We start from the raw sequence: 15,280 nt of genomic DNA, 5'->3' as shown, positions 1-15,280 counted from the left end.
CTCGCTTCCTCACACTCTCTCCCTCTCGCACCCTCCATCTCTCACAATCCCTCCATCTCTCACACTCCCTCTCTCAAATTCCTGCCTCTCACATACTTTCTTCTTCATTGATACTCACTCCCACTCTCCCACACTCTCTAGCAGATTTCCCTTGCCTCACACTTACCCCTCTCTCACATTCTGTCCCTCTCTCTCACTCTCCCCCTCCCTCTCTCTCTCTGCTCCATGCCTCCCTCCCTCCCTCTCTCACATCTCCGTTAGACACTTTCACACTCTGTCCCTCTCTCTCTCCATCCCTATATCTCTCTCCTTCCATGCCTTCCTCTCACAAAATTCCCTCAATGACACTTTCTCTCACACTCTTTCTCTCTCTCACACTTTGTCCCTCTCACACTTTCTCTCACTCTCTATCCCTCTCTCACAATTTCTCTCACACTCTTCCCCTCTCTCACAATTTCTCTCACATTCTTTCCCTCTCTCACAATTTCTCTTACTCTCTTTCCCTCTCTCACAATTTTTCTCACTCTCTTTCCCTCTCTCACAATTTCTCTCACTCTCTTTCCGTCTCTCACAATTTCTCTCTCAATCTTTCCCTCGCTCACACTTTCCCTCTCTCACACTTTTTCTCACTCTCATTCCTTCCCTCAAGTTCTCTCACTCTCTTTCCCTCTCTCACAATTTCCCTCACACTCTTTCTCTCTCTCACACGTTCTCTCTCATTCTTTTCCTCTCTCACAATTTTTCTCACTCTCTTTCCCTCTCTCTCAATTTCTCTGACTCTCTTTCATTCTCTCACACTTTGTCGTAAACTCTTTCCCTCTCTCACACTTTCTCTCAAACTCCTTCCCTCTCTCACACTTTCCTTCTCTCACACTTTCTCTCACACTTTCCCTCTCTCACACTTTCTCTGACTCTCTTTCCCTCTCTCACACTTTCTCTCACACTCTTTCCCTCTCTCACACTTTCTCTCACACACTTTCCCTCTATTACACTTTCGCTCACTCTCTTTCCCTCTCTCACACTTTCTCTCACACTCTTTCCCTCTATCACACTTTCTCTCACTCTCTTTCCCTCTCTCACACTTTCCCTCACAATCTTTCCCTCTCCCGCTCCCTCAGTCACTCAGTTGCTCTCTCCTGTACTTATGTCTAAGATTATGTGAGTATTTAATACACCATCCTTCTCACCCAATCTGCCTCCCTCAGCCACTCACCCTCTCCACTCTCTGCTTCCCTTTCTCTCAGACAATCCACCTCTTTCTCCCGTTTTATCCTTTATTTATCCACCCTCTTTCTCTCCCAATATCTCTCCTCCCACCCTCTTTCTCTCTCACCCTGTCTTCTATCAGCACATCTCACACACCAATTCTCTCTTCCTCCACATCTCACCCTGCCTCTCTCCCAGTTGAAGTGTGTGTATCAGATGGAGGCCGGTGTCAGTTAGAGACGGGGTACTAGTTTTCACTGCTGACTATGTATTAATGCTGCTCTCTGAGGTGATGAGTTTGTCTCTGCTGCAGCCTCTGAGTTTTCTGAGGTTCCAATGATTCTAAATATTTTCTTAGTTTGAGGGGCTGAATCAGATTTAGATTTGGGATCACATACTTTGCACTTTAAATAGTTCCAGATTTTGGAGACATTGAAATGTTCTTCTTATGCTCAAACAGAAACTACACAAATAAAATAAAGGAATGGTCACAGTTACAGAGGCAGCTACATCCCAGAGTGCAGTGGGTCTCAGCATTCTCCTCCACAGCATTATCTTTTTCCAGAGTGAATACTGACGAAAAATATTCATTTAGTATCTCTCCTATCTCTTCAGACTCCACACACAACTTCCCATCCCTGTCCTTGACTGGTCCTACTCTTTCCCTAGTCATTCGCTTATTCCTGACATACATATAGAAAGCTTTTGGGTTTTCCTTGATCCTACCTGCCAAATACTTATCATGTCCCCTCCTTGCTCGTCTTAGCTCTCTTTTTAGATCCTTCCTCGCTACCTAGTAACTATCCATCGCCCCAACTGAAACTTCACACCTCATCTTCACATAGGCCTCCTTCTTCCTCTTAACAAGAGATTCCACTTCTTTGGTAAACCACGGTTCCCTCGCTCTACGCCTTCCTCCCTGCCTGACCGGTACATACTTATCAAGAACACGCAGCAGCTGATCCTTGAACAAGCTCCACTTATCCAGTGTGCCCAACACTTGCAGCCTACTTCTCCACCTTATCCCCCCCCCAAGTCACATCTAATGGCATCATAATCGCCCTTCCCCCAGCTATAACTCTTGCCCTGTGGTGTATCCTTATCCCTTTCCATCATTAACGTAAACGTCACCGAATTGTGGTCACTGTCCCCAAAGTGCTCTCCTACCTCCAAATCCAACACCTGGCCAGGTTCATTACCCAAAACCAAATCCAACGTGGCCTCGCCTCTTGTTGGCCTGTCAACATATTGTGTCAGGAAATCCTCCTGCACACACTGTACAAAAAACGACCCATCTATTGTACTCGAACTATATATTTTCCAGTCAATATTTGGAAAGTTAAAGTCTCCCATAATAGGAGAACCTCGTGTTCGTTGTTCAAGACAAACACTTGTAACATAGACTGATTGCGATTTTGGTCTCCGGACTCAGCAATACCTGATACAAATAGTTAGAACAAAGAACAAAGCACAAATAAAAGTACAACATAGATAAGAGAGGAGGGGGAGTGGCGTTTTTGATTCGGGAGAACATCACGGCAGTACTTAGAGGGGATATATCCGAGGGTTCGCCCACTGAGTCTATATGGGTGGAACTGAAAAATAAGAAGGGAGAGATCACCTTGATAGGACTGTACTACAGGCACCCAAATAGTCCGCGGGAAATTGAGGAGCAAATATGTAAGGAGATTACAGATAGCTGCAAGAAAAATAGGGTGGTAATAGCAGGGGACTTTAACTTTCTCAACATTGACTGGGACAGCCAGAGCATTAGGAGCTTGGATGGAGGGAAATTTGTTGAGTGTATTTAGGAGGAATTTCTCATTCAGTATGTGGATGGACCGACTAGAGAGGGGGCAAAACTTGACCTCGTCTTGGGAAATAAGGAAGGGCAAGTGACAGAAGTGTTAGTGAGGGATCACTTTGGGACAAGTGACCATAACTCCATTAGCTTTAAGATAGCTATGGAGAATGATAGGTCTGCCCCAAGAGTTAAAATTCTTAATTGGGGCAAGGCCAATTTTGATGGTATCAGACAGAAACTTTCAGAGGTAGATTGGGGGAGACTGTTGGCAGGCAAAGGGACGGCTGGTAAATGGGAGGCTTTTAAAAATGTGTTAACCAGGGTTCAGGGTAAGCACATTCCCTTTAGAGTGAAGTGTAAGGCTGGTAGAAGTAGGGAACCCTGGATGACTCGAGATATTGAGACTCTGGTCAAAAAGAAGAAGGAGACATATGACGTACATAAACAACTGGGAGAAGTGGATCCCTTGAAGAGTATAGAGATTGTTGAAATAGAGTTAAGAGAGAAATCAGGAGGGCAAAAAGGGGACATGAAATTGCTTTGGCAAATAATGCAAAGGAGAATCCAAAGAGCTTCTACAGATACATAAAGGGAAAAAGAGTAACTAGGGACAGAGTAGGGCCTCTTAAGGATCAACAAGGACATCTATGTGCAGAGCCACAAGAGTTGGGTGAGATCCTGAATGAATATTTCTCATCGGTATTCACGGTGGAGAAAGGCATAGATGTTAGGAAACTAAGGGAAATAAATAGTGATGTATTGAGAAGTGTGCATATTACAGAGGAGGAGGTGCTGGAAGTCTTAAAGCGCATCAAGGTAGATACATCCCCGGGACCTGATGAAATGTAACCCAGGATGTTGTGGGAGGCTAGGGAGGAAATCGCGGGTTCCCTAACTGAGATATTTTAATCATCAGCAGCCACAGGTGAGGTGCCTGAGGATTGGATAGTAGCTAATGTTCTGCCCTTGTTTAAGAAGGGCAGCAGGGAAAAGCCTGGGAACTACAGACCGGTGAGCCTAACGTCTGTAGTAGGTAAGTTGCTAGAAGTTATTCTGAGAGACAGGATCTACACGCATTTAGAGAGGCAAGGACTGATTCGGGGCAGTCAGCATGGCTTTGTGCGTGGAAAATCATGTCTCACAAATTTGATTGAGTTTTTTGAGGGGGGTGACCTATAAGGTAGATTAGGACAGTGCGGTAGACGTTGTCTACATGGACTTTAGCAAAGCCTTTGACAAGGTACCGCATGGTAGGTTGTTGCAGAATGTGAAAGCTCACGGGATCCAGGGTGAGGTTGCCAATTGGATTCAAAATTGGCTGGACGACAGAAGACAGAGGGTGGTTGTAGAGGGTTGTTTTTCAAACTGGAGGCCTGTGACCAGTGGTGTGCCTCAGAGATCGGTGCTGGGTCCACTGTTATTTGTGATTTATATTAATGATTTGGATGAGAATTTAGGAGGCATGGTTAGTAAGTTTGCAGATGACACCAAGATTGGTGGCACAGTGGATAGTGAAGAAGGTTATCTAGGATTGCAACGGGATCTTGATCAATTAGGCCAGTGGGCCGACGAATGGCAGATGGAGTTTAATTTAGATAAATGTGAGGTGATGCATTTTGGCAGATCGAATCAGGCCAGGACCTACACAGTTAATGGTATGCGTTGGGGAGAGTTATAGAACAAAGATATCTAGGAGTACAGGTTCATAGCTCCTTGAAGGTGGAGTCGCAGGTGGACAGGGTGGTGAAGAAGGCATTCGGCATGCTTGGTTTCATTGGTCAGAACATTGAATACAGGAGTTGGGACGTCTTGTTGAAGTTGTACAAGACATTGGTACGGCCACACTTGGAATACTGTGTGCAGTTCTGGTCACCCTATTATAGAAAGGATATTATTAAACTAGAAAGAGTGCCGAAAAGATTTACTAGGATGTTACCGGGACTTGATGGTTTGAGTTATAAGGAGAGGCTGGATAGACTGGGACTTTTTTCCCTGGATCGTAGGAGGCTTAGGGGTAATCTTATAGAGGTCTATAAAATAATGAGGGGCATAGATAAGGTAGATAGTCAACATATTTTCCCAAAGGTAGGGGAGTCTAAAACTAGAGGGCATAGGTTTAAGGTGAGAGGGGAGAGATTCAGAAGGGCCCAGAGGGGCAATTTCTTCACTCAGAGGGTAGTGAGTGTCTGGAATGGGCTGCCAGAGGTAGTAGTAGAGGCGGGTACAATTGTGTCTTTTAAAAAGCATTTAGATAGTTACATGGGTAAGATGGGTATAGAGGGTTATGGGCCAAATGCGGGCAACTGGGACTAGCTTAATGGTAAAAACTGGGCGGCATGGACTGGTTGGGCCGAAGGGCCTGTTTCCATGCTGTAAACTTCTATGATTCTATGATTCTATATAGGCCCTTCGGCCCTCAAGCCTGTGCTGAACTTGCTGCCCATCTGACCTATAATCTTCTGCGCTTCCTGTGGTCCGTATCCCTGTATTCCCATTCTGTTCATGTGTTACTCATGTAATTCAGGTTCTATACAACTGCAGCAACTAATTCATTAAATGGGCAGAGGAGTCAGTAAACCTGAGAGCAGGGATTAGAATTTAACATTTATTTACAGTAAAAATCCAGCGCAGGACCATATAGTTAATTGTAACTTAATCTGATAATAATTTAAGTGATTATTTTGAATGAATTAACTAGTGCATAAATGTCACTCAGAGGGTGCAGTGCTCTAACTGTGAGATGTGGGAGAACCGTGACGCTTCCAGTGTTCCAGTCAACTGCGTCTGCAGCAGGTGTAGCCAATGGCAGCTCCACACAGACCGCGTGGTTCGGTTCGAGGAGCAATTGGATGCACTGAGGAGCATACAGGTGGCGGAAAGCATCATAGGTAGACGTTCTGGAGGCGTGGTCACACCTAAGGTGCAGGCAGATAGTTGGGTGGATGACTGCTGGAACGGGCAGGCAGTCAGCGCTGGAATCCCCTGTGGCTGTCCCCCTCTCTAATAGGTATACTGTGTTGGATACAGTTGGGGGATAGCATCTCAGGGGAAAACAACAGCAGCCAGAACAGTGGCACCACAGCTGGCTCTGTTACTCAGCAGGGGTGGGTAAAGTGAAGGAAAGCGATAGTTACAGGGACTCTATAGAAAGGGGCACAGATCGGCGCTTCTGTGGACAGGAAAGAGACTCCAGGTTGGTATGTTGTCTGCCTGGTGCCAGGGTCAAGGTTGTCTCCGAACGAACACAGGACGTCCTGAAGGGGGAGAGTGAACAGCCAGAGGTCTTAGTTCACATCGGTACTAACGACATCGGCAGGAAGAGCGATGAGGCCCTGCAGAAGGAGTTCAGGAAGTTAGACAGTAAGCTAAAAACCAGGACCTCTCGGGTTGGAATCTCAGGATTACTCCCTGTGCCACGTGAGAGTGAGGCTAGAAACAAGAGGATAGTACAGCTAAACTCGTGGCTAAACTGGTGGTGTAGGAGGGAGGGTTTCAGATTTCTGGGCCATTGGGCGATATTCCGGGAAATGTGGGACCTGGACAAGAAGGGCGGGCAGCTTCTAAACTGGAGGGACATCACTATCCTCGCTGGGAGGCTTGTTAGTGTCACCCGGGAGAATTGAAACTAATATGAAAGGGAGTGGGAACCAGAGCGGTAGCTCAGCAGGTGTAATAACTGAATGGGAAATGGAGAACACAAATACCTGAACAACATCACCCTCAGGCAGAGCAAAAAAGGTGCCAAGGGTGAGAAGGGAGGTGCTCAATGCAGCATTGAGAGTGGTGGACCTAAATGTGCGCAGTGTACGGAACAAGGTGAATTTGCATGTTGCGCACATTGAAATTGGCTGGTACGATGTTGTTGGAATCACAGAGACGTGGCTGCAAGGTGATCAGGACTGGGATCAAAATGTGCAAGGGTTCTATCGAAAGGACAGGCAGATGGGCAAAGGAGGCGGGGCTCCATTGTGAGTAAGGAATGAAGTTAAATCGATAGCAAGGAGCGATATAGGATCAGAAGGCAGAGATTCCCTATGGACAGAGTTGAGGAATCGAATCGATAAAAAGACTCTGATCGGACTTATTTGCAGGACTCGGAGCAATAATCAAGAGGTGGAGCAAAAAATAAATCAGGAGATAGAAAAGGCATGTAAAAAAGGAAATATTACAATAATCATGGGGGACTTCAACATGCAGGAAAATCAGGTTGATCGTGGATCCCAAGAAATTGAATTTGTGGAATGAGATGTTTTTTTGGAGCAGTCTGTGACAGAGCCGACTGGGGAACAGGCAATTCTGGATTTGGTGATGTGTAATGAAGCAGACTTGATTAGGGAACTTAAGGTGAAGGAACCCGAAGGGAGCAGTGACCACAATATGATAGAATTTACCCTGCAGTTTGAGAGGGAGAAGCTGGAGTCAGATGTAACAGTATTACAATTAAATAGGGGTAACTACAAAGGCATGGGAGGAGCTGGCCAGAGTTGATTGGAAAAGGAAACGAGCAGGGAAGACAGTGGAACAGCAATGGCAGCAGTTTTGGGGGGTTATTCGGGAGGAACAACAGAATTTCATCCCAAGGAGGAAGAAACATGCCAAGGGGAGGACAAGGAGTCCATGGCTCACGAGGGAAGTCAAGGAGAGCAGTAAATCAAAATAAAAAACATACAATGTGGCGCGGAATAGTGGGATGCCAGAAAATCGGGAAGCCTTTAATAGCGAGCAGAGGAAAACTGAAACAGCAATAAAGGAGGAGCAGATGAAATTTGAGGACAAGCTAGCTAGTAATGTAAAAGAAGATAGGGAGATGTTCTTTTCAATATGTAAAAGGTAAGAGAGAGACAAAAAAAGACATTGGACCACTGGAAAATGTGACTGGAGAAGTAACAATAGGTAACAAAGAAATGGCAGACGAACTGTATAGTTACTTTGCATCAGTCTTCACGGTGGAAGACACCAGTGGGATGCCAGAGCTCCAGGAGAGCCAGGGGGCAGAGGGGAGGGCCGTGGCCATCACTAAGGAGAAGGTTCTGCGGAAACTGAAAGGTCTGAAGGTGGATGAATGACCTGGACGGATGGACTACATCCCAGGGTTCTAAAAGAGATAGCTGAGGAGATTGTGGAGGCAGTGGCGGGAATCTTACAGGAATCACTGAAGGCAGAAAGGGTCCCAGAGGACTGGAAAGTGGCGAATGTAGCACCGCTGGTTAAGAAGGGAGGGAGGCAGAAGACGGGAAATTATCGGCCAGTTAGCCTGACTTCGGTCATTGGTAAGATTTTAGAGTCTGTTATTAAAGATGAGATTGCGGAGTACTTGGAAGTGCATGGTAAAATAGGACTGAGTCAGCACGGATTCGTCAAGGGGAGGTCAAGCCTGACAAATCTGTTAGAGTTCTCTTTGAGGAAGTAACACGGAAATTAGATAAAGGAGAACCAGCGGTAAGATTTATTTAGATTTCCAGGAGGCATTTGATATGGTGCCGCACAGGAGGCTGTTAAATTGGTTAAGAGCCCATGGTGTTCAGGGTAAGATCCTGGGATGGAAAAAGAATTGGCTGACTGGCAGAGGCAGAGAACGGCATAAAGGGGTATTTTTCAGGATGGCAGCCGTGTCTAGTGGTGTGCCTCAGGGGTCTGTGCTGGGACCACAACTTTCCACAATATACAGTAATGATCTGGAAGAAGGAACCAAAGGCACTGTTGCTGAGTTTGCAGATGACACAAAGATCTGGACAGGTGGTATTGAGGAAGCGGTGGGGGGGGGGGGGGGGGGAGGAGGTGGGCGGGGGGTGGGGGGGGGGGCTGCAGAAGGACTTTGAGACTCGGAGATTCTGCAAAGACGTGGCAGATGGAATACAATGTGGAAAAGTGTGAGGTTATGCACTTTGGACGGAGGAATAGAGGAATTGACTATTCTCTAAATGGGGAAATGCTTCGGAAATCAGAAGCACAAAGGGACTTGGGAGGCCTTGTTCGCGATTCTCTTATGGTTAACGGGCAGGTTCAGTCGGCAGTTAGGAAGGCAATTGCAATGTTAGCATTCATGTCGAGAGGGCGAGAGTACAAGATCAGGGGTGTATTTCTGAGGCTGTATAAGTCTCTGGTCAGGCCCCATTTGGAGTATTGTGAGCAGTTTTGGGCACCGTATCTGAAGAAAGGCATGCTTCCCTTGGAAAGGGTCCACAGGACGTTCACTGGAACGATCCAGGAATGAAGAGCTTGTCGTATGAGGAACGGTTGAGGACTCTGGGTCTGTACTCGTGGAGTTTCGAAGGATGAGGGGGGAATCTTATTGAAACTTCCAGGATACTGCGAGGCCTGGACAGAGTGGACGTGGAGAGGATGTTTCCACTTGTAGGAAAAACTAGAAGCAGAGGACACAATCTCAGACTAAAGGCACGATCCTTTAAAACAGAGCTGAGGAGGAATTTATTCAGCCAGAGGGTGGTGAATCTGTGGAACTCTTTGCCGCAGAAGGCTGTGGAGGCCAAAATCACTGAGCGTCTTTAAGACAGAGATAGATAGGTTCTTGGTTAATAAGGAGGTCAGGGGTTATGGGGAGAAGGTGAGAAGGTAGGAGAATGAGGGTGAGAAACATATCAGCCATGATTGACTGGCGGAGCAGACTCGCTGGGCCGAGTGACCAAGTTCAGCTCCTGTGTCTTATGGTCTTACGGCCGTAAATGTCCAACTCGGTTTGAAATGTTGCTTTGGGTGTCTGCCTCCATTATTCTTACAGAAAATGAGGTAATGAAAGGATGTGAGGAACAAGCGGGAAATGACATTGAGGCAGAAGCTGAGCAGTGATTAAATTCAATGGTGGAGGAGGTGTGAGTGACCGTGTAGTCTCCCCATGTTGTCATTTGTTATCAGCTCCGGCTCTGCAATACTCGCTGATGAATGTAGCTGCACGATCATATATTTCAGTTACATCTTTCCCACAGATATTTATATTGTTCATGGAAATAGTTCATTTACATCCAGATTATCCAAAACTAATATCATCTTAAATGTGTGGAACGAATCTCACATCATCGTCTTTTATTCCCAATAACCCAGCCCCAGCCAATCCAATCATCCCGAAGGGAAAACTGCTTCTAAACGATTCACACAGCGAGTGGTTCTGATCTGGTCTGCACGGCCTGGGACACTGGTGCCGGCAGATACAACAGTGGTTTCACAGGGAATGGTCGGAGTCACAGAAATCCAATGTACGTCTCCAGGGAAAGGGCGGTGCAGTCGGATTGAATCATCTGCTCATCTACAGAGCCGCTGAGGTCAAACGGAATGAAGTGAAATGGAACGAAATGAAATGAAAATCGCTTATTGTCACAAGTAGGCTTCAAATGGAGTTACTGTGAAAAGCCCCTAGTCGCCACATTCCGGCACCTGTTCGGGGAGGCTGGTACGGGAATTGAACCGTGCTGCTGGCCTGCCTTGGTCTGCTTTAAAAGCCAGCGATTTATCCCAGTGTGCTAAACCAGCCCCAGGAACGAATGTCCTCCTTCGGGACTTCACGCATTTTAAAGGCTTTGGATGTGGTCTGGCTGTGAGATGATGGGACCAACACCTGCAGGTTCCCTCCAAGTTCCCCCGCGCCGCGAGTATTCTCACTGTAATCCTTTCTATTCACCGTGTCCATGTATGAACCCAGCGCCCGCTTTAGCTCACTGCTTACTTCACAGCATCAACTTCATTGTAAGTTCCAATCTGTCTGACCCTGGGCGCTGCCTGTGCTTTAATATTGGAAACATCTGTGTTGCTCCCAATAAAAGCAGACGCACATTTAATCATTCGAGGGAGGTCTATCTTTTTTCAGGTTGCTTTACAATTATTTTTAAAAGCGGCTGTGCCACGTGTTTGCTTTCTGGCCTCTGACTGGGGAAAGACAAGTTCTATTCCAGCTCTGCACAATAACTGACCTATCACACTCTGTCAGTTATTCACAACTTAAATGGTGCAATACTGCATGGAGGACATTTACTTCATCCAGGATCTGATTTTATAATTTAGGAACAAGTTTGTTTACTCAGCAAATGTATGAATCCGGATTGTGTTTCCCCCTGATACCCAGTTCCACATATCTTTACGATAGTGACATGTAAGGGGCATCTTGACAAATACATGAATAGGATGGGAATAGAGGGATACGGACCCCGTAAGTGTAGAAGATTGTAGTTTAGTCGGGCAGCATGGTCGGCACGGGCTTGGAGGGCCGAAGGGCCTGTTCCTGTGCTGTACATTTCTTTGTCCTTTGTTCTCTGTATCTCCAAGAGCACACCCTCACACTCTATCTCTCACTTGCACTCTCTCCCTCCCTCACACTCACTCTCTCCCACTATCCCTCTCTCACACTCTCTACCTCGCTCACACTATCTCCCTCTCAACAATCCCTCCCACTCTCACACTCTCTCCCTCTCCCACACTGTCACCCACTCTCACACTCTCTCCCTCTCCCACACTGTCTCCCTCTCTCACACTGTCGCCCTCTCTCACACTCTCTCCCTCTCTCACACTGTCTCCCTCTCTCACACTCTCTCCTCTCCCACACTGTCACCCACTCTCACACTCTCTCCCTCGCTCACACTCTCTCCCTCTCAACAATCCCTCCCTCTCTCACACTCTCTCCCTCTCCCACACTGTCTCCCACTCTCACACTCTCTCCCTCTCTAACACTCTCTCCCTCTCAACAATCCCTCCCACTCTCACACTCTCGCCCTCTCCCACACTGTCACCCACTCTCAGTCTCTCCCTCTCCCACACTCCCTCCCTCGCTCACACTCTCTCCCTCTCTCACACTCTCTCCCTCTCAACAATCCCTCCCTCTCTCACACTCTCTCCCTCTCCCACACTGTCTCCCTCTCTCACTCTCTCTCTCTCTCTCTCACACACTCCCTTCCTCTCTCACAGTGTCTCCCTCTCTCCCTCTCTCACACTCTCTCCCTCTCCCACACTGTCACCCACTCTCACACTGTCTTCCTCTCCCACACTGCCTCCCACTCTCACACTCTCTCCCTCTCCCACACTGTCACCCACTCTCACACTCTCTCCCTTTCCCACACTGCCTCCCACTCTCACACTCTCTCCCTCTCCCACGATGCCTCCCACTCTCACACTGTCTCCCTCTCTGACAATCTCTCTCTCTCCCAGACTGTCTCCCTCTCTCACACTCTCTCCCTCTCTCACACTGTCTCCCTCTCTGACACTCTCTCCCTCTCCCACAGTCTCCCTCTCTCACACTCTGTCCCTCTCTCACACTCTCTCCCTCTCCCACACAGTCACCCACTCTCACACTCTCTCCTTCTCCCACACTGTCACCCACTCTCACACTCTCTCCCTCTCTCACACTCTCTCCCTCTCCCACACTGCCTCCCACTCTCACACTCTCTCCCTCTCCCACACTGTCACCCTCTGTCACACTCTCTCCCTCTCCCACACTGTCACCCACTCTCACACTCTCTCCCTCTCCCACACTGTCACCCACTCTCACACTGTCTCCCTCTCTGACACTCTCTCCCTCTCCCACACTGTCTCCCTCTCTCACACTCTGTCCCCCTCTCACACTCTCTCCCTCCCCCACACTACCTCCCACTCTCACAGTCTCTCCCTCTCTCACACTCTCTCCCTCTCCCACACTGTCTCCCTCTCTCACACTGTCTCCCTCTCTGACACTCTCTCCCTCTCCCACACTGTCTCCCTCTCTCACACTCAACCCCCTCTCACAATCTCTCCATCTCCCACACTACCTACCACTCTCACAGTCTCTCCCTCTCTCACACTCTCTCCCTCTCCCACACTGTCTCCCTCTCTCACACTCTCTCCCTCGCTCACACTCTCTCCCTCTCAACAATCCCTCACACTCTCTACCTCTCCCACACTGCCTCCCACTCTCACACTCTCTCCCTCTCTCACACTCTCTCCCTCTCCCACACTGTCTCCCTCTCTCACACTCTCTCCCTCTCTCACACTCTCTCCCTCTCTCCCACTCTCTCCCTCTTCCACACTGCCTCCCTCTCTCACACTCTCTCCCTCTCTCACACTCTCTCCCTCTCTCACACTCTCTCCCTCTCTCACACTCTCTCCCTCTCCCACACTGTCTCCCTCTCTGACACTCTCTCCCTCTCTCACACTGTCTCCCTCTCTGACACTCTCTCCCTCTATCACATTCTGTCCCCCTCTCACACTCCCTCCCTCTCTCACAGTGCCTCACTCTCTCACACTCTCTCACTCTCTCACCCTCCCTCTCTCACCCTCCCTCTCTCATACTTTCTCCCTCTCTCACACTCTCTCCCCCTCTCCCCTTTCGCATTCTCTCTTTTGTACTCCCTCCCTCTCTAGCACTCTCACCCTCTCTCACACTCTCCCCCTCACATTCTCTCCCTCTGACACATTCTCTACCTCAGTCACCCTCCCTATCTCCCACTGTCTCCCTCTCAGACTCTCTGCCTCTCTCACACTCTCTCCCTGTCTAACACAACCTACCTGTCTCGCTCACTCTCCCTTCCTCACACTCTCTCCCTCTCTCACCCGCCATCTCTCACAATCCCTCCATCTCTCACACTCCCTCTCTCAAATTCCTGCCTCTCACATACTTTCTTCTTCATTGATACTCACTCCCACTCTCTCACACTCTCAAGCAGATTTCCCTTGCCTCACACTTACCTCTCTCTCACATTCTGTCCCTCTCTCTCACTCTCCCCCCCTCTCTCTCTCTGCATCATGCCTCCCTCTCTCCCTCTCTCACATCTCCGTTAGACACTTTCACACTCTGTCCCTCTCTCTCTCCATCCCTATATCTCTCTCCCTCCATGCCTCCCTCCCTCTCACAAAACTCCCTCAATGACACTTTCTCTCACACTCTTTCTCTCTCTCACACTTTGTCCCTCTCTTAATTTCTCTCACTCTCTATCCCTCTCTCACAATTTCTCTTACACTCTTTCACTCTCTCACAATTTCTCTCACACTCTTTCCCTCTCTCACAATTTCTCTCACTCTCTTTCCCTCTCTCACAATTTCTCTCACTCTCTTTCTCTCTCTCACAATTTCTCTCACAATCTTTCCCTCTCTCACTCTTTCCCTCTCTCACACATTTTCTCACTCATTCCCTCTCTCACAATTTCTCTCATTCTCTTTCCCTCTCTCACAATTTCTCTCACACTCTTTCTCTCTCTCACACGTTCTCTCCCATTCTTCCCCTCTCTCACACTTTCCCTCTCTCACACTTTTTCTCACTCTCTTTCCCTCTCTCACAATTTCTCTGGCTCTCTTTCACTCGCTCACACTTTGTCTAAAACTCTTTCCCTCTCTCACACTTTCTCTCAAACTCTTTCCCTCTCTCACATTTTCCGTATCTCACACTTTCCCGCACACTTTCCCTCTCTCACACTTTCTCTGACTCTCTTTCCCTCTCTCACACTTTCTCTCACACTCTTTCCCTCTATCACACTTTCTCTCACTCTCTTCCCCTCTCACACTTTCTCTCACACTCTTTCCCTCTCTCACACTATCGCTCATACTCTTTCCCTTTATCACACTTTCTCTCACACTCTTTCCATCTCTCACACTTTCTCTCACACTCTTTCCCTCTATCACACTTTCTCTCACTCTCTTTCCCTCTCTCACACTTACGCTCACAATCTTTCCCTCTCCCGCTCCCTCAGTCACTCAGTCGCTCTCTCCTGTACTTATGTCTAAGATTATGTGAGTATTTAATACACCATCCTTCTCACCCAATCTGCCTCCCTCAGCCACTCACCCTCTCCACTCTCTGCTTCCCTTTCTCTCAGACAATCCACCTCTTTCTCCCGTTTTATCCTTTATTTCTCCACCCTCTTTCTCTCCCAATATCTCTCCTCACACCCTCTTTCTCTCTCACGCTGTCTTCTATCAGCACATCTCACACACCAGTTCTCTCTTCCTCCACAACTCACCCCGCCTCTCTCCCAGTTGAAGTGTGTGTATCAGATGGAGGCCGGTGTCAGTTAGAGACGGGGTGCTAGTTTTCACTGCTGACTATGTATTAATGCTGCTCTCTGAGGTGATGAGTTTGTTGCTGCCGCAGCCTCTGAGTTTTCTGAGGTTCCAATGATGCTAAATATTTTCTTAGTTTGAGGGGCTGAATCAGATTCAGATTTGGGATCTCATACTTTGCACTTTAAATAGTTCCAGATTTTGGAGACATTGAAATGTTCTACTTATTCTCAAACAGAAACAACGGAAATAAAATAAAGGAATGGTCACAGTTACAGAGGCAGCTACATCCCAGAGTGC

The sequence above is a fragment of the Scyliorhinus torazame genome, chromosome 5, assembly GCF_047496885.1.
Source record: "Scyliorhinus torazame isolate Kashiwa2021f chromosome 5, sScyTor2.1, whole genome shotgun sequence".
Taxonomy (NCBI): domain Eukaryota; kingdom Metazoa; phylum Chordata; class Chondrichthyes; order Carcharhiniformes; family Scyliorhinidae; genus Scyliorhinus; species Scyliorhinus torazame.
The sequence above is the reverse complement of the archived record's forward strand: the minus strand, read 5'-3'. Positions refer to the sequence as shown.